The sequence below is a fragment of the Elephas maximus genome, chromosome 14 (assembly GCF_024166365.1).
Source record: "Elephas maximus indicus isolate mEleMax1 chromosome 14, mEleMax1 primary haplotype, whole genome shotgun sequence".
NCBI classification, from domain to species: domain Eukaryota; kingdom Metazoa; phylum Chordata; class Mammalia; order Proboscidea; family Elephantidae; genus Elephas; species Elephas maximus.
In genome coordinates this window covers 5,471,662-5,488,318 of record NC_064832.1, presented here as the reverse complement: position 1 = coordinate 5,488,318, position 16,657 = coordinate 5,471,662, and positions in this window count along the sequence as shown.

The following is a 16,657-nucleotide window of genomic DNA, read 5'->3' as shown; positions in this document are numbered from 1 at the left end:
AGTCACCAGGCCTTTCTTTCGAGGTACCTCTGGGTACAGTCAACAGGCCATTCTTCCAAGGCATTTCTGGGTATAGCCACCAGGACTTCCTTCCGAGGTACACCTGGGTACAGTCACCAGGCCTTTCTTCCGAGGTACCTCTGGGTTCAGTCACCAGGCCTTCCTTCTGAGTTAGCTCCAAGTACAGTCACCAGGCCTTTCATCCGAGGTACGTCTGGGTAGTAACCAGGCCTTCCTTCCGAGATATATCTAGGAACAGTCACCAGGTCTTGCTTCCTACGTGCCTCTGGGTACAGTCACCAGGCCTTCATTCCGAGGTACCTCTGGGTACAGTCACCAGGCCTTCGTTCCCTTGTACCTCTGGGTACAGTCACCAGGCTTTTCTTAAGAGGTACCTCTGGGTACAGTCACGAGGCTTTCCTTCTGAGTTAGCTCTGGGTACAGTCGCCAGGCCTTCCTTCCGACGTACCTCTGGGTACAGTCACCAGGCCTTCCTTCCTAGGTGCCTCTGGGTACAGTCACCAGGCCTTCCTTCTGAGGTACTTCTGGGTACAGTCTCCAGGCCTTCCTTCCGAGGTACCTCTGAATACAGTCACCGTGCCTTACTTCCCAGGTACCTTTGGGTACGGTCACCAAGCCTTCCTTCCGAGGCACCTCTGGGTACAGCCACCAGGCCTTCCTGCCGAAGTACCTCTGGGTACAGTTCCCAGACCTTCCTTCTGAGGTACCTCTGAGTACAGTCACCAGGCGTTTCTTCCGAGGTACTTTTGGGTACAGTCACCAGGCCTTGCTTCCTAGGTACCTTGAGTACTGTAACCACGCTTTCCTTCCGAGTTACCTCTGGACAGGGCCACCACGCCTTCCTTCTGAGGTAACTCTGGGTACAGTCACCAGAATTTTCTTCCGAGGTACCTCTGGGTGCAGTCACCAGGCCTTTCTTTCGAGGTACCTCTGGGTACAGTCAACAGGCCTTCATTCTGAGGTACCTCTGGGCACAGTCAACAGGCCTGACTTCTAATGTACATCTGGGTACGGTCAACAGGCTTTCCTCCGAGGTACCTCTGGGTACAGTCACCAGGCATTTCTGACGAGGTTCCTCTGGGTACAGTCACCAGGCCTTCCTTCTGAGGTACCTCTGAGTACAGTCACCAGGCCTTTCTTCCGAGGTACGTCTGGGTAGTAACCAGGCCTTCCTTCCGAGGTACCTCTGGGTACAGTCACCATCGCTTCCTTCCGAGGTACCTCTGGGTAGAGTCACCAGGCCTTCCTTCCGAGGTACTTCTGGGTACAATCACCAGGCCTTCCTTCCGAGGTACCTTTGGGTACAGTGACGAGGTCTTTCTTCTGAGGTACCTCTGAGTACAGTCACCAGGCCTTTCTTCCGAGGTACTTCTGGGTAGTCACCATGCCTTCCTTCCAAGGTACCTCTCGGTACAGTCTCCAGGCCTTCCTTCCGAGGTACTTCTGGGTACAATCACCAGGCCTTCCTCCCGAGGTACCTTTGGGTACAGTGACGAGGTCTTTCTTCTGAGGTACCTCTGAGTACAGTCTCCAGGCCTTCCTTCCGAGGTACTTCTGGGTACAGTCACCAGACCTTCTTCCGAGGTAACTCTGGGTACAGTCACTAGGCCTCCTTCCGAGGTACCTCTGGGTACAGTCACCAGGCCTTCCTTCTCAGGTAACTCTGGGTACAGTCTCCAGACCTTCCTTCCGAGGTACCTCTGAGTACAGTCACCAGGCGTTTCTTCCGAGGTACTTTTGGGTACAGTCACCAGGCCTTGCTTCCGAGGTACCTTGAGTACTGTAACCACGCTTTCCTTCCGAGTTACCTCTGGACAGAGTCACCACGCCTTCCTTCTGAGGTAACTCTGGGTACAGTCACCAGAATTTTCTTCCGAGGTACCTCTGGGTGCAGTCACCAGGCCTTTCTTTCGAGGTACCTCTGGGTACAGTCAACAGGCCTTCCTTCTGAGGTACCTCTGGGTACAGTCACCAGGCATTTCTGACGAGGTTCCTCTGGGTACAGTCTCCAGGCCTTCCTTCCGAGGTACTTCTGGGTACAGTCACCAGACCTTCTTCCGAGGTAACTCTGGGTACAGTCACTAGACCTCCTTCCGAGGTACCTCTGGGTACAGTCACCAGGCCTTCCTTCTCAGGTAACTCTGGGTACAGTCACCAGGCCTTTCTTTCGAGGTGTCTCTGGGTACAGTCACAAGGACTTCCTTGTCAGTTACCTCTGGGTACAGTTCCCAGACCTTCCTTCTGAGGTGCCTCTGAGTACAGTCACCAGGCGTTTCTTCCGAGGTACTTTTGGGTACAGTCACCAGGCCTTGCTTCCGAGGTACCTCTGGGTAAATTCACCAGGCCTTTCTTACGAGGTACCTCTGGGTATAGTCAGCAGGCTTTTCTTCTGAGGTACCTATGCGTACAGTCACCAGAACTTCCTTCAGAAGTACCTCTGGGTACAGGCACCGGCCTGCCTTGTGAGGTATGTCTGGGTACAGTCACCAGCCCTTCCTTCTGAGGTAACCCTGGGTGCAGTCACCAGAATTTTCTTCCGGGGTACCTCTGGGTACAGACACCAGGCCTTTCTTTCGAGGTATCTCTGGGTACAGTCCGAAGGACTTCCTTGTGAGTTACCTCTGGGTAGAGTCACCAGGCCATCCTTCCGAGGTACCTCTGGGTACAGTCACCAGGACTTCCTTCTGATGTACATCTGGGTACGGTCACAAGTCCTTCCTTCCGAGGTACCTCTGGGTACCCTCACCAGGCCTTCCTTCCGAGGCACCTGGGTACACACACCAGGCCTTCCTTCTGAGGTAACTCTGGGTACAGTCACCAGAATTTTCTTCCGAGGTACCTCTGGCTGCAGTCACCAGGCCTTTCTTTCGAGGTACCTCTGGGTACAGTCAACAGGCCATCCTTCTGAGGTACCTCTGGGCACAGTCAACAGGCCTGACTTCTAATGTACATGTGGGTACGGTTACCAGGCTTTCCTTCCGAGGTTCCTCTGGGTACAGTCACCAGGCCGTTCTTCCAAGGCACTTCTGGGTATAGCCACCAGGCCTTCCTTCCGAGGTACACCTGGGTACAGCCACCAGGCCTTTCTTCCGAGGTACCTCTGGGTACAGTCACCAGGCATTTCTGACGAGGTACCTCTGGGTTCAGTCACCAGACCTTCCTTCTGAGTTAGCTCCGAGTACAGTCACCAGGCCTTTCTTCCGAGGTACGTGTGGGTAGTAAACAGTCCTTCCTTCCGAGGTATATCTAGGAACAGTCACCAGGCCTTGCTTCCTAGGTGCCTCTGGGTACAGTCACGAGGCCTTCATTTCGAGGTACCTCTGGGTACAGTCACCAGGCCTTCGTTCCCTTGTACCTCTGGGTACAGTCACCAGGCTTTTCTTAAGAGGTACCTCTGGGTACAGTCACGAGGCTTTCCTTCTGAGTTACCTCTGAGTACAGTCGCCAGGCCTTCCTTCCGAGGTACCCCTGGGTACACTTCCCAGACCTTCCTTCCGAGGTACCTCTGAGTACAGTCACCAGGCGTTTCTTCCGAGGTACTTTTGGGTACAGTCACCAGGCCTTGCTTCCGAGGTACCTTGAGTACTGTAACCACGCTTTCCTTCCGAGTTACCTCTGGACAGAGTCACCACGCCTTCCTTCTGAGGTAACTCTGGGTACAGTCACCAGAATTTTCTTCCGAGGTACCTCTGGGTGCAGTCACCAGGCCTTTCTTTCGAGGTACCTCTGGGTACAGTCAACAGGCCATTCTTCCAAGGCATTTCTGGGTATAGCCACCAGGACTTCCTTCCGAGGTACACCTGGGTACAGTCACCAGGCCTTTCTTCCGAGGTACCTCTGGGTTCAGTCACCAGGCCTTCGTTCTGAGTTAGCTCCGAGTACAGTCACCAGGCCTTTCTTCCGAGGTACGTCTGGGTAGTAACCAGGCCTTCCTTCCGAGATATATCTAGGAACAGTCACCAGGCCTTGCTTCCTACGTGCCTCTGGGTACAGTCACCAGGCCTTCATTCCGAGGTACCTCTGGGTACAGTCACCAGGCCTTCGTTCCCTTGTACCTCTGGGTACAGTCACCAGGCTTTTCTTAAGAGGTATCTCTGGGTACAGTCACGAGGATTTCCTTCTGAGTTAGCTCTGGGTACAGTCGCCAGGCCTTCCTTCCGACGTACCTCTGGGTACAGTCACCAGGCCTTCCTTCCTAGGTGCCTCTGGGTACAGTCACCAGGCCTTCCTTCTGAGGTACTTCTGGGTACAGTCTCCAGGCCTTCCTTCCGAGGTACCTCTGAATACAGTCACCGTGCCTTACTTCCCAGGTACCTTTGGGTACGGTCACCAAGCCTTCCTTCGGAGGCACCTCTGGGTACAGCCACCGGGCCTTCCTGCCGAAGTACCTCTGGGTACAGTTCCCAGACCTTCCTTCCGAGGTACCTCTGAGTACAGTCACCAGGCGTTTCTTCCGAGGTACTTTTGGGTACAGTCACCAGGCCTTGCTTCCTAGGTACCTTGAGTACTGTAACCACGCTTTCCTTCCGAGTTACCTCTGGACAGGGTCACCACGCCTTCCTTCTGAGGTAACTCTGGGTACAGTCACCAGAATTTTCTTCCGAGGTACCTCTGGGTGCAGTCACCAGGCCTTTCTTTCGAGGTACCTCTGGGTACAGTCAACAGGCCTTCCTTCTGAGGTACCTCTGGGCACAGTCAACAGGCCTGACTTCTAATGTACATCTGGGTACGGTCAACAGGCTTTCCTTCCGAGGTACCTCTGGGTACAGTCACCAGGCATTTCTGACGAGGTTCCTCTGGGTACAGTCACCAGGCCTTCCTTCTGAGGTACCTCTGAGTACAGTCACCAGGCCTTTCTTCCGAGGTACGTCTGGGTAGTAACCAGGCCTTCCTTCCGAGGTACCTCTGGGTACAGTCACCATCGCTTCCTTCCGAGGTACCTCTGGGTAGAGTCACCAGGCCTTCCTTCCGAGGTACTTCTGGGTACAATCACCAGGCCTTCCTTCCGAGGTACCTTTGGGTACAGTGACGAGGTCTTTCTTCTGAGGTACCTCTGAGTACAGTCACCAGGCCTTTCTTCCGAGGTACTTCTGGGTAGTCACCATGCCTTCCTTCCAAGGTACCTCTCGGTACAGTCTCCAGGCCTTCCTTCCGAGGTACTTCTGGGTACAATCACCAGGCCTTCCTTCCGAGGTACTTCTGGGTACAGTGACGAGCTCTTTCTTCTGAGGTACCTCTGAGTACAGTCTCCAGGCCTTCCTTCCGAGGTACTTCTGGGTACAGTCACCAGACCTTCTTCCGAGGTAACTCTGGGTACAGTCACTAGGCCTCCTTCCGAGGTACCTCTGGGTACAGTCACCAGGCCTTCCTTCTCAGGTAACTCTGGGTACAGTCTCCAGACCTTCCTTCCGAGGTACCTCTGAGTACAGTCACCAGGCGTTTCTTTCGAGGTACGTGTGGGTAGTAAACAGGCCTTCCTTCCGAGGTATATCTAGGAACAGTCACCAGGCCTTGCTTCCTAGGTGCCTCTGGGTACAGTCACGAGGCCTTCATTACGAGGTACCTCTGGGTACAGTCACCAGGCCTTCGTTCCCTTGTACCTCTGGGTACAGTCACCAGGCTTTTCTTAAGAGGTACCTCTGGGTACAGTCACGAGGCTTTCCTTCTGAGTTACCTCTGAGTACAGTCGCCAGGCCTTCCTTCCGAGGTACCTCTGGGTACACTTCCCAGACCTTCCTTCCGAGGTACCTCTGAGTACAGTCACCAGGCGTTTCTTCCGAGGTACTTTTGGGTACAGTCACCAGGCCTTGCTTCCGAGGTACCTTGAGTACTGTAACCACGCTTTCCTTCCGAGTTACCTCTGGACAGAGTCACCACGCCTTCCTTCTGAGGTAACTCTGGGTACAGTCACCAGAATTTTCTTCCGAGGTACCTCTGGGTGCAGTCACCAGGCCTTTCTTTCGAGGTACCTCTGGGTACAGTCAACAGGCCATTCTTCCAAGGCATTTCTGGGTATAGCCACCAGGACTTCCTTCCGAGGTACACCTGGGTACAGTCACCAGGCCTTTCTTCCGAGGTACCTCTGGGTTCAGTCACCAGGCCTTCCTTCTGAGTTAGCTCCAAGTACAGTCACCAGGCCTTTCATCCGAGGTACGTCTGGGTAGTAACCAGGCCTTCCTTCCGAGATATATCTAGGAACAGTCACCAGGTCTTGCTTCCTACGTGCCTCTGGGTACAGTCACCAGGCCTTCATTCCGAGGTACCTCTGGGTACAGTCACCAGGCCTTCGTTCCCTTGTACCTCTGGGTACAGTCACCAGGCTTTTCTTAAGAGGTACCTCTGGGTACAGTCACGAGGCTTTCCTTCTGAGTTAGCTCTGGGTACAGTCGCCAGGCCTTCCTTCCGACGTACCTCTGGGTACAGTCACCAGGCCTTCCTTCCTAGGTGCCTCTGGGTACAGTCACCAGGCCTTCCTTCTGAGGTACTTCTGGGTACAGTCTCCAGGCCTTCCTTCCGAGGTACCTCTGAATACAGTCACCGTGCCTTACTTCCCAGGTACCTTTGGGTACGGTCACCAAGCCTTCCTTCCGAGGCACCTCTGGGTACAGCCACCAGGCCTTCCTGCCGAAGTACCTCTGGGTACAGTTCCCAGACCTTCCTTCTGAGGTACCTCTGAGTACAGTCACCAGGCGTTTCTTCCGAGGTACTTTTGGGTACAGTCACCAGGCCTTGCTTCCTAGGTACCTTGAGTACTGTAACCACGCTTTCCTTCCGAGTTACCTCTGGACAGGGCCACCACGCCTTCCTTCTGAGGTAACTCTGGGTACAGTCACCAGAATTTTCTTCCGAGGTACCTCTGGGTGCAGTCACCAGGCCTTTCTTTCGAGGTACCTCTGGGTACAGTCAACAGGCCTTCATTCTGAGGTACCTCTGGGCACAGTCAACAGGCCTGACTTCTAATGTACATCTGGGTACGGTCAACAGGCTTTCCTCCGAGGTACCTCTGGGTACAGTCACCAGGCATTTCTGACGAGGTTCCTCTGGGTACAGTCACCAGGCCTTCCTTCTGAGGTACCTCTGAGTACAGTCACCAGGCCTTTCTTCCGAGGTACGTCTGGGTAGTAACCAGGCCTTCCTTCCGAGGTACCTCTGGGTACAGTCACCATCGCTTCCTTCCGAGGTACCTCTGGGTAGAGTCACCAGGCCTTCCTTCCGAGGTACTTCTGGGTACAATCACCAGGCCTTCCTTCCGAGGTACCTTTGGGTACAGTGACGAGGTCTTTCTTCTGAGGTACCTCTGAGTACAGTCACCAGGCCTTTCTTCCGAGGTACTTCTGGGTAGTCACCATGCCTTCCTTCCAAGGTACCTCTCGGTACAGTCTCCAGGCCTTCCTTCCGAGGTACTTCTGGGTACAATCACCAGGCCTTCCTCCCGAGGTACCTTTGGGTACAGTGACGAGGTCTTTCTTCTGAGGTACCTCTGAGTACAGTCTCCAGGCCTTCCTTCCGAGGTACTTCTGGGTACAGTCACCAGACCTTCTTCCGAGGTAACTCTGGGTACAGTCACTAGGCCTCCTTCCGAGGTACCTCTGGGTACAGTCACCAGGCCTTCCTTCTCAGGTAACTCTGGGTACAGTCTCCAGACCTTCCTTCCGAGGTACCTCTGAGTACAGTCACCAGGCGTTTCTTCCGAGGTACTTTTGGGTACAGTCACCAGGCCTTGCTTCCGAGGTACCTTGAGTACTGTAACCACGCTTTCCTTCCGAGTTACCTCTGGACAGAGTCACCACGCCTTCCTTCTGAGGTAACTCTGGGTACAGTCACCAGAATTTTCTTCCGAGGTACCTCTGGGTGCAGTCACCAGGCCTTTCTTTCGAGGTACCTCTGGGTACAGTCAACAGGCCTTCCTTCTGAGGTACCTCTGGGTACAGTCACCAGGCATTTCTGACGAGGTTCCTCTGGGTACAGTCTCCAGGCCTTCCTTCCGAGGTACTTCTGGGTACAGTCACCAGACCTTCTTCCGAGGTAACTCTGGGTACAGTCACTAGACCTCCTTCCGAGGTACCTCTGGGTACAGTCACCAGGCCTTCCTTCTCAGGTAACTCTGGGTACAGTCACCAGGCCTTTCTTTCGAGGTATCTCTGGGTACAGTCACAAGGACTTCCTTGTCAGTTACCTCTGGGTACAGTTCCCAGACCTTCCTTCTGAGGTGCCTCTGAGTACAGTCACCAGGCGTTTCTTCCGAGGTACTTTTGGGTACAGTCACCAGGCCTTGCTTCCGAGGTACCTCTGGGTAAATTCACCAGGCCTTTCTTACGAGGTACCTCTGGGTATAGTCAGCAGGCTTTTCTTCTGAGGTACCTATGCGTACAGTCACCAGAACTTCCTTCAGAAGTACCTCTGGGTACAGGCACCGGCCTGCCTTGTGAGGTATGTCTGGGTACAGTCACCAGCCCTTCCTTCTGAGGTAACCCTGGGTGCAGTCACCAGAATTTTCTTCCGGGGTACCTCTGGGTACAGACACCAGGCCTTTCTTTCGAGGTATCTCTGGGTACAGTCCGAAGGACTTCCTTGTGAGTTACCTCTGGGTAGAGTCACCAGGCCATCCTTCCGAGGTACCTCTGGGTACAGTCACCAGGACTTCCTTCTGATGTACATCTGGGTACGGTCACAAGTCCTTCCTTCCGAGGTACCTCTGGGTACCCTCACCAGGCCTTCCTTCCGAGGCACCTGGGTACACACACCAGGCCTTCCTTCTGAGGTAACTCTGGGTACAGTCACCAGAATTTTCTTCCGAGGTACCTCTGGCTGCAGTCACCAGGCCTTTCTTTCGAGGTACCTCTGGGTACAGTCAACAGGCCATCCTTCTGAGGAACCTCTGGGCACAGTCAACAGGCCTGACTTCAAATGTACATGTGGGTACGGTTACCAGGCTTTCCTTCCGAGGTTCCTCTGGGTACAGACACCAGGCCGTTCTTCCAAGGCACTTCTGGGTATAGCCACCAGGCCTTCCTTCCGAGGTACACCTGGGTACAGCCACCAGGCCTTTCTTCCGAGGTACCTCTGGGTACAGTCACCAGGCATTTCTGACGAGGTACCTCTGGGTTCAGTCACCAGACCTTCCTTCTGAGTTAGCTCCGAGTACAGTCACCAGGCCTTTCTTCCGAGGTACGTGTGGGTAGTAAACAGTCCTTCCTTCCGAGGTATATCTAGGAACAGTCACCAGGCCTTGCTTCCTAGGTGCCTCTGGGTACAGTCACGAGGCCTTCATTTCGAGGTACCTCTGGGTACAGTCACCAGGCCTTCGTTCCCTTGTACCTCTGGGTACAGTCACCAGGCTTTTCTTAAGAGGTACCTCTGGGTACAGTCACGAGGCTTTCCTTCTGAGTTAGCTCTGGGTACAGTCGCCAGGCCTTCCTTCCGACGTACCTCTGGGTACAGTCACCAGGCCTTCCTTCCTAGGTGCCTCTGGGTACAGTCACCAGGCCTTCCTTCTGAGGTACTTCTGGGTACAGTCTCCAGGCCTTCCTTCCGAGGTACCTCTGAATACAGTCACCGTGCCTTACTTCCCAGGTACCTTTGGGTACGGTCACCAAGCCTTCCTTCCGAGGCACCTCTGGGTACAGCCACCAGGCCTTCCTGCCGAAGTACCTCTGGGTACAGTTCCCAGACCTTCCTTCTGAGGTACCTCTGAGTACAGTCACCAGGCGTTTCTTCCGAGGTACTTTTGGGTACAGTCACCAGGCCTTGCTTCCTAGGTGCCTCTGGGTACAGTCACCAGGCCTTGCTTCCGAGGTACCTTGAGTACTGTAACCACGCTTTCCTTCCGAGTTACCTCTGGACAGAGTCACCACGCCTTCCTTCTGAGGTAACTCTGGGTACAGTCACCAGAATTTTCTTCCGAGGTACCTCTGGGTGCAGTCACCAGGCCTTTCTTTCGAGGTACCTCTGGGTACAGTCAACAGGCCATTCTTCCAAGGCATTTTTTGGTATAGCCACCAGGACTTCCTTCCGAGGTACACCTGGGTACAGTCACCAGGCCTTTCTTCCGAGGTACCTCTGGGTTCAGTCACCAGGCCTTCGTTCTGAGTTAGCTCCGAGTACAGTCACCAGGCCTTTCTTCCGAGGTACGTCTGGGTAGTAACCAGGCCTTCCTTCCGAGATATATCTAGGAACAGTCACCAGGCCTTGCTTCCTACGTGCCTCTGGGTACAGTCACCAGGCCTTCATTCCGAGGTACCTCTGGGTACAGTCACCAGGCCTTCGTTCCCTTGTACCTCTGGGTACAGTCACCAGGCTTTTCTTAAGAGGTATCTCTGGGTACAGTCACGAGGCTTTCCTTCTGAGTTAGCTCTGGGTACAGTCGCCAGGCCTTCCTTCCGACGTACCTCTGGGTACAGTCACCAGGCCTTCCTTCCTAGGTGCCTCTGGGTACAGTCACCAGGCCTTCCTTCTGAGGTACTTCTGGGTACAGTCTCCAGGCCTTCCTTCCGAGGTACCTCTGAATACAGTCACCGTGCCTTACTTCCCAGGTACCTTTGGGTACGGTCACCAAGCCTTCCTTCCGAGGCACCTCTGGGTACAGCCACCGGGCCTTCCTTCCGAAGTACCTCTGGGTACAGTTCCCAGACCTTCCTTCCGAGGTACCTCTGAGTACAGTCACCAGGCGTTTCTTCCGAGGTACTTTTGGGTACAGTCACCAGGCCTTGCTTCCTAGGTACCTTGAGTACTGTAACCACGCTTTCCTTCCGAGTTACCTCTGGACAGGGTCACCACGCCTTCCTTCTGAGGTAACTCTGGGTACAGTCACCAGAATTTTCTTCCGAGGTACCTCTGGGTGCAGTCACCAGGCCTTTCTTTCGAGGTACCTCTGGGTACAGTCAACAGGCCTTCCTTCTGAGGTACCTCTGGGCACAGTCAACAGGCCTGACTTCTAATGTACATCTGGGTACGGTCAACAGGCTTTCCTTCCGAGGTACCTCTGGGTACAGTCACCAGGCATTTCTGACGAGGTTCCTCTGGGTACAGTCACCAGGCCTTCCTTCTGAGGTACCTCTGAGTACAGTCACCAGGCCTTTCTTGCGAGGCACGTCTGGGTAGTAACCAGGCCTTCCTTCCGAGGTACCTCTGGGTACAGTCACCATCGCTTCCTTCCGAGGTACCTCTGGGTAGAGTCACCAGGCCTTCCTTCCGAGGTACTTCTGGGTACAATCACCAGGCCTTCCTTCCGAGGTACCTTTGGGTACAGTGACGAGGTCTTTCTTCTGAGGTACCTCTGAGTACAGTCACCAGGCCTTTCTTCCGAGGTACTTCTGGGTAGTCACCATGCCTTCCTTCCAAGGTACCTCTCGGTACAGTCTCCAGGCCTTCCTTCCGAGGTACTTCTGGGTACAATCACCAGGCCTTCCTTCCGAGGTACCTTTGAGTACAGTGACGAGCTCTTTCTTCTGAGGTACCTCTGAGTACAGTCTCCAGGCCTTCCTTTCGAGGTACTTCTGGGTACAGTCACCAGACCTTCTTCCGAGGTAACTCTGGGTACAGTCACTAGGCCTCCTTCCGAGGTACCTCTGGGTACAGTCACCAGGCCTTCCTTCTCAGGTAACTCTGGGTACAGTCTCCAGACCTTCCTTCCGAGGTACCTCTGAGTACAGTCACCAGGCGTTTCTTCCGAGGTACTTTTGGGTACAGTCACCAGGCCTTGCTTCCGAGGTACCTTGAGTACTGTAACCACGCTTTCCTTCCGAGTTACCTCTGGACAGAGTCACCACGCCTTCCTTCTGAGGTAACTCTGGGTACAGTCACCAGAATTTTCTTCCGAGGTACCTCTGGGTGCAGTCACCAGGCCTTTCTTTCGAGGTACCTCTGGGTACAGTCAACAGGCCTTCCTTCTGAGGTACCTCTGGGTACAGTCAACAGGCATTTCTGACGAGGTTCCTCTGGGTACAGTCTCCAGGCCTTCCTTCCGAGGTACTTCTGGGTACAGTCACCAGACCTTCTTCCGAGGTAACTCTGGGTACAGTCACTAGACCTCCTTCCGAGGTACCTCTGGGTACAGTCACCAGGCCTTCCTTCTCAGGTAACTCTGGGTACAGTCACCAGGCCTTTCTTTCGAGGTATCTCTGGGTACAGTCACAAGGACTTCCTTGTCAGTTACCTCTGGGTACAGTTCCCAGACCTTCCTTCTGAGGTGCCTCTGAGTACAGTCACCAGGCGTTTCTTCCGAGGTACTTTTGGGTACAGTCACCAGGCCTTGCTTCCGAGGTACCTCTGGGTAAATTCACCAGGCCTTTCTTACGAGGTACCTCTGGGTATAGTCAGCAGGCTTTTCTTCTGAGGTACCTATGCGTACAGTCACCAGAACTTCCTTCAGAAGTACCTCTGGGTACAGGCACCGGCCTGCCTTGTGAGGTATGTCTGGGTACAGTCACCAGCCCTTCCTTCTGAGGTAACCCTGGGTGCAGTCACCAGAATTTTCTTCCGGGGTACCTCTGGGTACAGACACCAGGCCTTTCTTTCGAGGTATCTCTGGGTACAGTCCGAAGGACTTCCTTGTGAGTTACCTCTGGGTAGAGTCACCAGGCCATCCTTCCGAGGTACCTCTGGGTACAGTCACCAGGACTTCCTTCTGATGTACATCTGGGTACGGTCACAAGTCCTTCCTTCCGAGGTACCTCTGGGTACCCTCACCAGGCCTTCCTTCCGAGGCACCTGGGTACACACACCAGGCCTTCCTTCTGAGGTAACTCTGGGTACAGTCACCAGAATTTTCTTCCGAGGTACCTCTGGCTGCAGTCACCAGGCCTTTCTTTCGAGGTACCTCTGGGTACAGTCAACAGGCCATCCTTCTGAGGAACCTCTGGGCACAGTCAACAGGCCTGACTTCAAATGTACATGTGGGTACGGTTACCAGGCTTTCCTTCCGAGGTTCCTCTGGGTACAGACACCAGGCCGTTCTTCCAAGGCACTTCTGGGTATAGCCACCAGGCCTTCCTTCCGAGGTACACCTGGGTACAGCCACCAGGCCTTTCTTCCGAGGTACCTCTGGGTACAGTCACCAGGCATTTCTGACGAGGTACCTCTGGGTTCAGTCACCAGACCTTCCTTCTGAGTTAGCTCCGAGTACAGTCACCAGGCCTTTCTTCCGAGGTACGTGTGGGTAGTAAACAGTCCTTCCTTCCGAGGTATATCTAGGAACAGTCACCAGGCCTTGCTTCCTAGGTGCCTCTGGGTACAGTCACGAGGCCTTCATTTCGAGGTACCTCTGGGTACAGTCACCAGGCCTTCGTTCCCTTGTACCTCTGGGTACAGTCACCAGGCTTTTCTTAAGAGGTACCTCTGGGTACAGTCACGAGGCTTTCCTTCTGAGTTAGCTCTGGGTACAGTCGCCAGGCCTTCCTTCCGACGTACCTCTGGGTACAGTCACCAGGCCTTCCTTCCTAGGTGCCTCTGGGTACAGTCACCAGGCCTTCCTTCTGAGGTACTTCTGGGTACAGTCTCCAGGCCTTCCTTCCGAGGTACCTCTGAATACAGTCACCGTGCCTTACTTCCCAGGTACCTTTGGGTACGGTCACCAAGCCTTCCTTCCGAGGCACCTCTGGGTACAGCCACCAGGCCTTCCTGCCGAAGTACCTCTGGGTACAGTTCCCAGACCTTCCTTCTGAGGTACCTCTGAGTACAGTCACCAGGCGTTTCTTCCGAGGTACTTTTGGGTACAGTCACCAGGCCTTGCTTCCTAGGTGCCTCTGGGTACAGTCACCAGGCCTTGCTTCCGAGGTACCTTGAGTACTGTAACCACGCTTTCCTTCCGAGTTACCTCTGGACAGAGTCACCACGCCTTCCTTCTGAGGTAACTCTGGGTACAGTCACCAGAATTTTCTTCCGAGGTACCTCTGGGTGCAGTCACCAGGCCTTTCTTTCGAGGTACCTCTGGGTACAGTCAACAGGCCATTCTTCCAAGGCATTTTTTGGTATAGCCACCAGGACTTCCTTCCGAGGTACACCTGGGTACAGTCACCAGGCCTTTCTTCCGAGGTACCTCTGGGTTCAGTCACCAGGCCTTCGTTCTGAGTTAGCTCCGAGTACAGTCACCAGGCCTTTCTTCCGAGGTACGTCTGGGTAGTAACCAGGCCTTCCTTCCGAGATATATCTAGGAACAGTCACCAGGCCTTGCTTCCTACGTGCCTCTGGGTACAGTCACCAGGCCTTCATTCCGAGGTACCTCTGGGTACAGTCACCAGGCCTTCGTTCCCTTGTACCTCTGGGTACAGTCACCAGGCTTTTCTTAAGAGGTACCTCTGGGTACAGTCACGAGGCTTTCCTTCTGAGTTAGCTCTGGGTACGGTCGCCAGGCCTTCCTTCCGACGTACCTCTGGGTACAGTCACCAGGCCTTCCTTCCTAGGTGCCTCTGGGTACAGTCACCAGGCCTTCCTTCTGAGGTACTTCTGGGTACAGTCTCCAGGCCTTCCTTCCGAGGTACCTCTGAATACAGTCACCGTGCCTTACTTCCCAGGTACCTTTGGGTACGGTCACCAAGCCTTCCTTCCGAGGCACCTCTGGGTACAGCCACCGGGCCTTCCTTCCGAAGTACCTCTGGGTACAGTTCCCAGACCTTCCTTCCGAGGTACCTCTGAGTACAGTCACCAGGCGTTTCTTCCGAGGTACTTTTGGGTACAGTCACCAGGCCTTGCTTCCTAGGTACCTTGAGTACTGTAACCACGCTTTCCTTCCGAGTTACCTCTGGACAGGGTCACCACGCCTTCCTTCTGAGGTAACTCTGGGTACAGTCACCAGAATTTTCTTCCGAGGTACCTCTGGGTGCAGTCACCAGGCCTTTCTTTCGAGGTACCTCTGGGTACAGTCAACAGGCCTTCCTTCTGAGGTACCTCTGGGCACAGTCAACAGGCCTGACTTCTAATGTACATCTGGGTACGGTCAACAGGCTTTCCTTCCGAGGTACCTCTGGGTACAGTCACCAGGCATTTCTGACGAGGTTCCTCTGGGTACAGTCACCAGGCCTTCCTTCTGAGGTACCTCTGAGTACAGTCACCAGGCCTTTCTTGCGAGGCACGTCTGGGTAGTAACCAGGCCTTCCTTCCGAGGTACCTCTGGGTACAGTCACCATCGCTTCCTTCCGAGGTACCTCTGGGTAGAGTCACCAGGCCTTCCTTCCGAGGTACTTCTGGGTACAATCACCAGGCCTTCCTTCCGAGGTACCTTTGGGTACAGTGACGAGGTCTTTCTTCTGAGGTACCTCTGAGTACAGTCACCAGGCCTTTCTTCCGAGGTACTTCTGGGTAGTCACCATGCCTTCCTTCCAAGGTACCTCTCGGTACAGTCTCCAGGCCTTCCTTCCGAGGTACTTCTGGGTACAATCACCAGGCCTTCCTTCCGAGGTACCTTTGAGTACAGTGACGAGCTCTTTCTTCTGAGGTACCTCTGAGTACAGTCTCCAGGCCTTCCTTTCGAGGTACTTCTGGGTACAGTCACCAGACCTTCTTCCGAGGTAACTCTGGGTACAGTCACTAGGCCTCCTTCCGAGGTACCTCTGGGTACAGTCACCAGGCCTTCCTTCTCAGGTAACTCTGGGTACAGTCTCCAGACCTTCCTTCCGAGGTACCTCTGAGTACAGTCACCAGGCGTTTCTTCCGAGGTACTTTTGGGTACAGTCACCAGGCCTTGCTTCCGAGGTACCTTGAGTACTGTAACCACGCTTTCCTTCCGAGTTACCTCTGGACAGAGTCACCACGCCTTCCTTCTGAGGTAACTCTGGGTACAGTCACCAGAATTTTCTTCCGAGGTACCTCTGGGTGCAGTCACCAGGCCTTTCTTTCGAGGTACCTCTGGGTACAGTCAACAGGCCTTCCTTCTGAGGTACCTCTGGGTACAGTCAACAGGCATTTCTGACGAGGTTCCTCTGGGTACAGTCTCCAGGCCTTCCTTCCGAGGTACTTCTGGGTACAGTCACCAGACCTTCTTCCGAGGTAACTCTGGGTACAGTCACTAGACCTCCTTCCGAGGTACCTCTGGGTACAGTCACCAGGCCTTCCTTCTCAGGTAACTCTGGGTACAGTCACCAGGCCTTTCTTTCGAGGTATCTCTGGGTACAGTCACAAGGACTTCCTTGTCAGTTACCTCTGGGTACAGTTCCCAGACCTTCCTTCTGAGGTGCCTCTGAGTACAGTCACCAGGCGTTTCTTCCGAGGTACTTTTGGGTACAGTCACCAGGCCTTGCTTCCGAGGTACCTCTGGGTAAATTCACCAGGCCTTTCTTACGAGGTACCTCTGGGTATAGTCAGCAGGCTTTTCTTCTGAGGTACCTATGCGTACAGTCACCAGAACTTCCTTCAGAAGTACCTCTGGGTACAGGCACCGGCCTGCCTTGTGAGGTATGTCTGGGTACAGTCACCAGCCCTTCCTTCTGAGGTAACCCTGGGTGCAGTCACCAGAATTTTCTTCCGGGGTACCTCTGGGTACAGACACCAGGCCTTTCTTTCGAGGTATCTCTGGGTACAGTCCGAAGGACTTCCTTGTGAGTTACCTCTGGGTAGAGTCACCAGGCCATCCTTCCGAGGTACCTCTGGGTACAGTCACCAGGACTTCCTTCTGATGTACATCTGGGTACGGTCACAAGTCCTT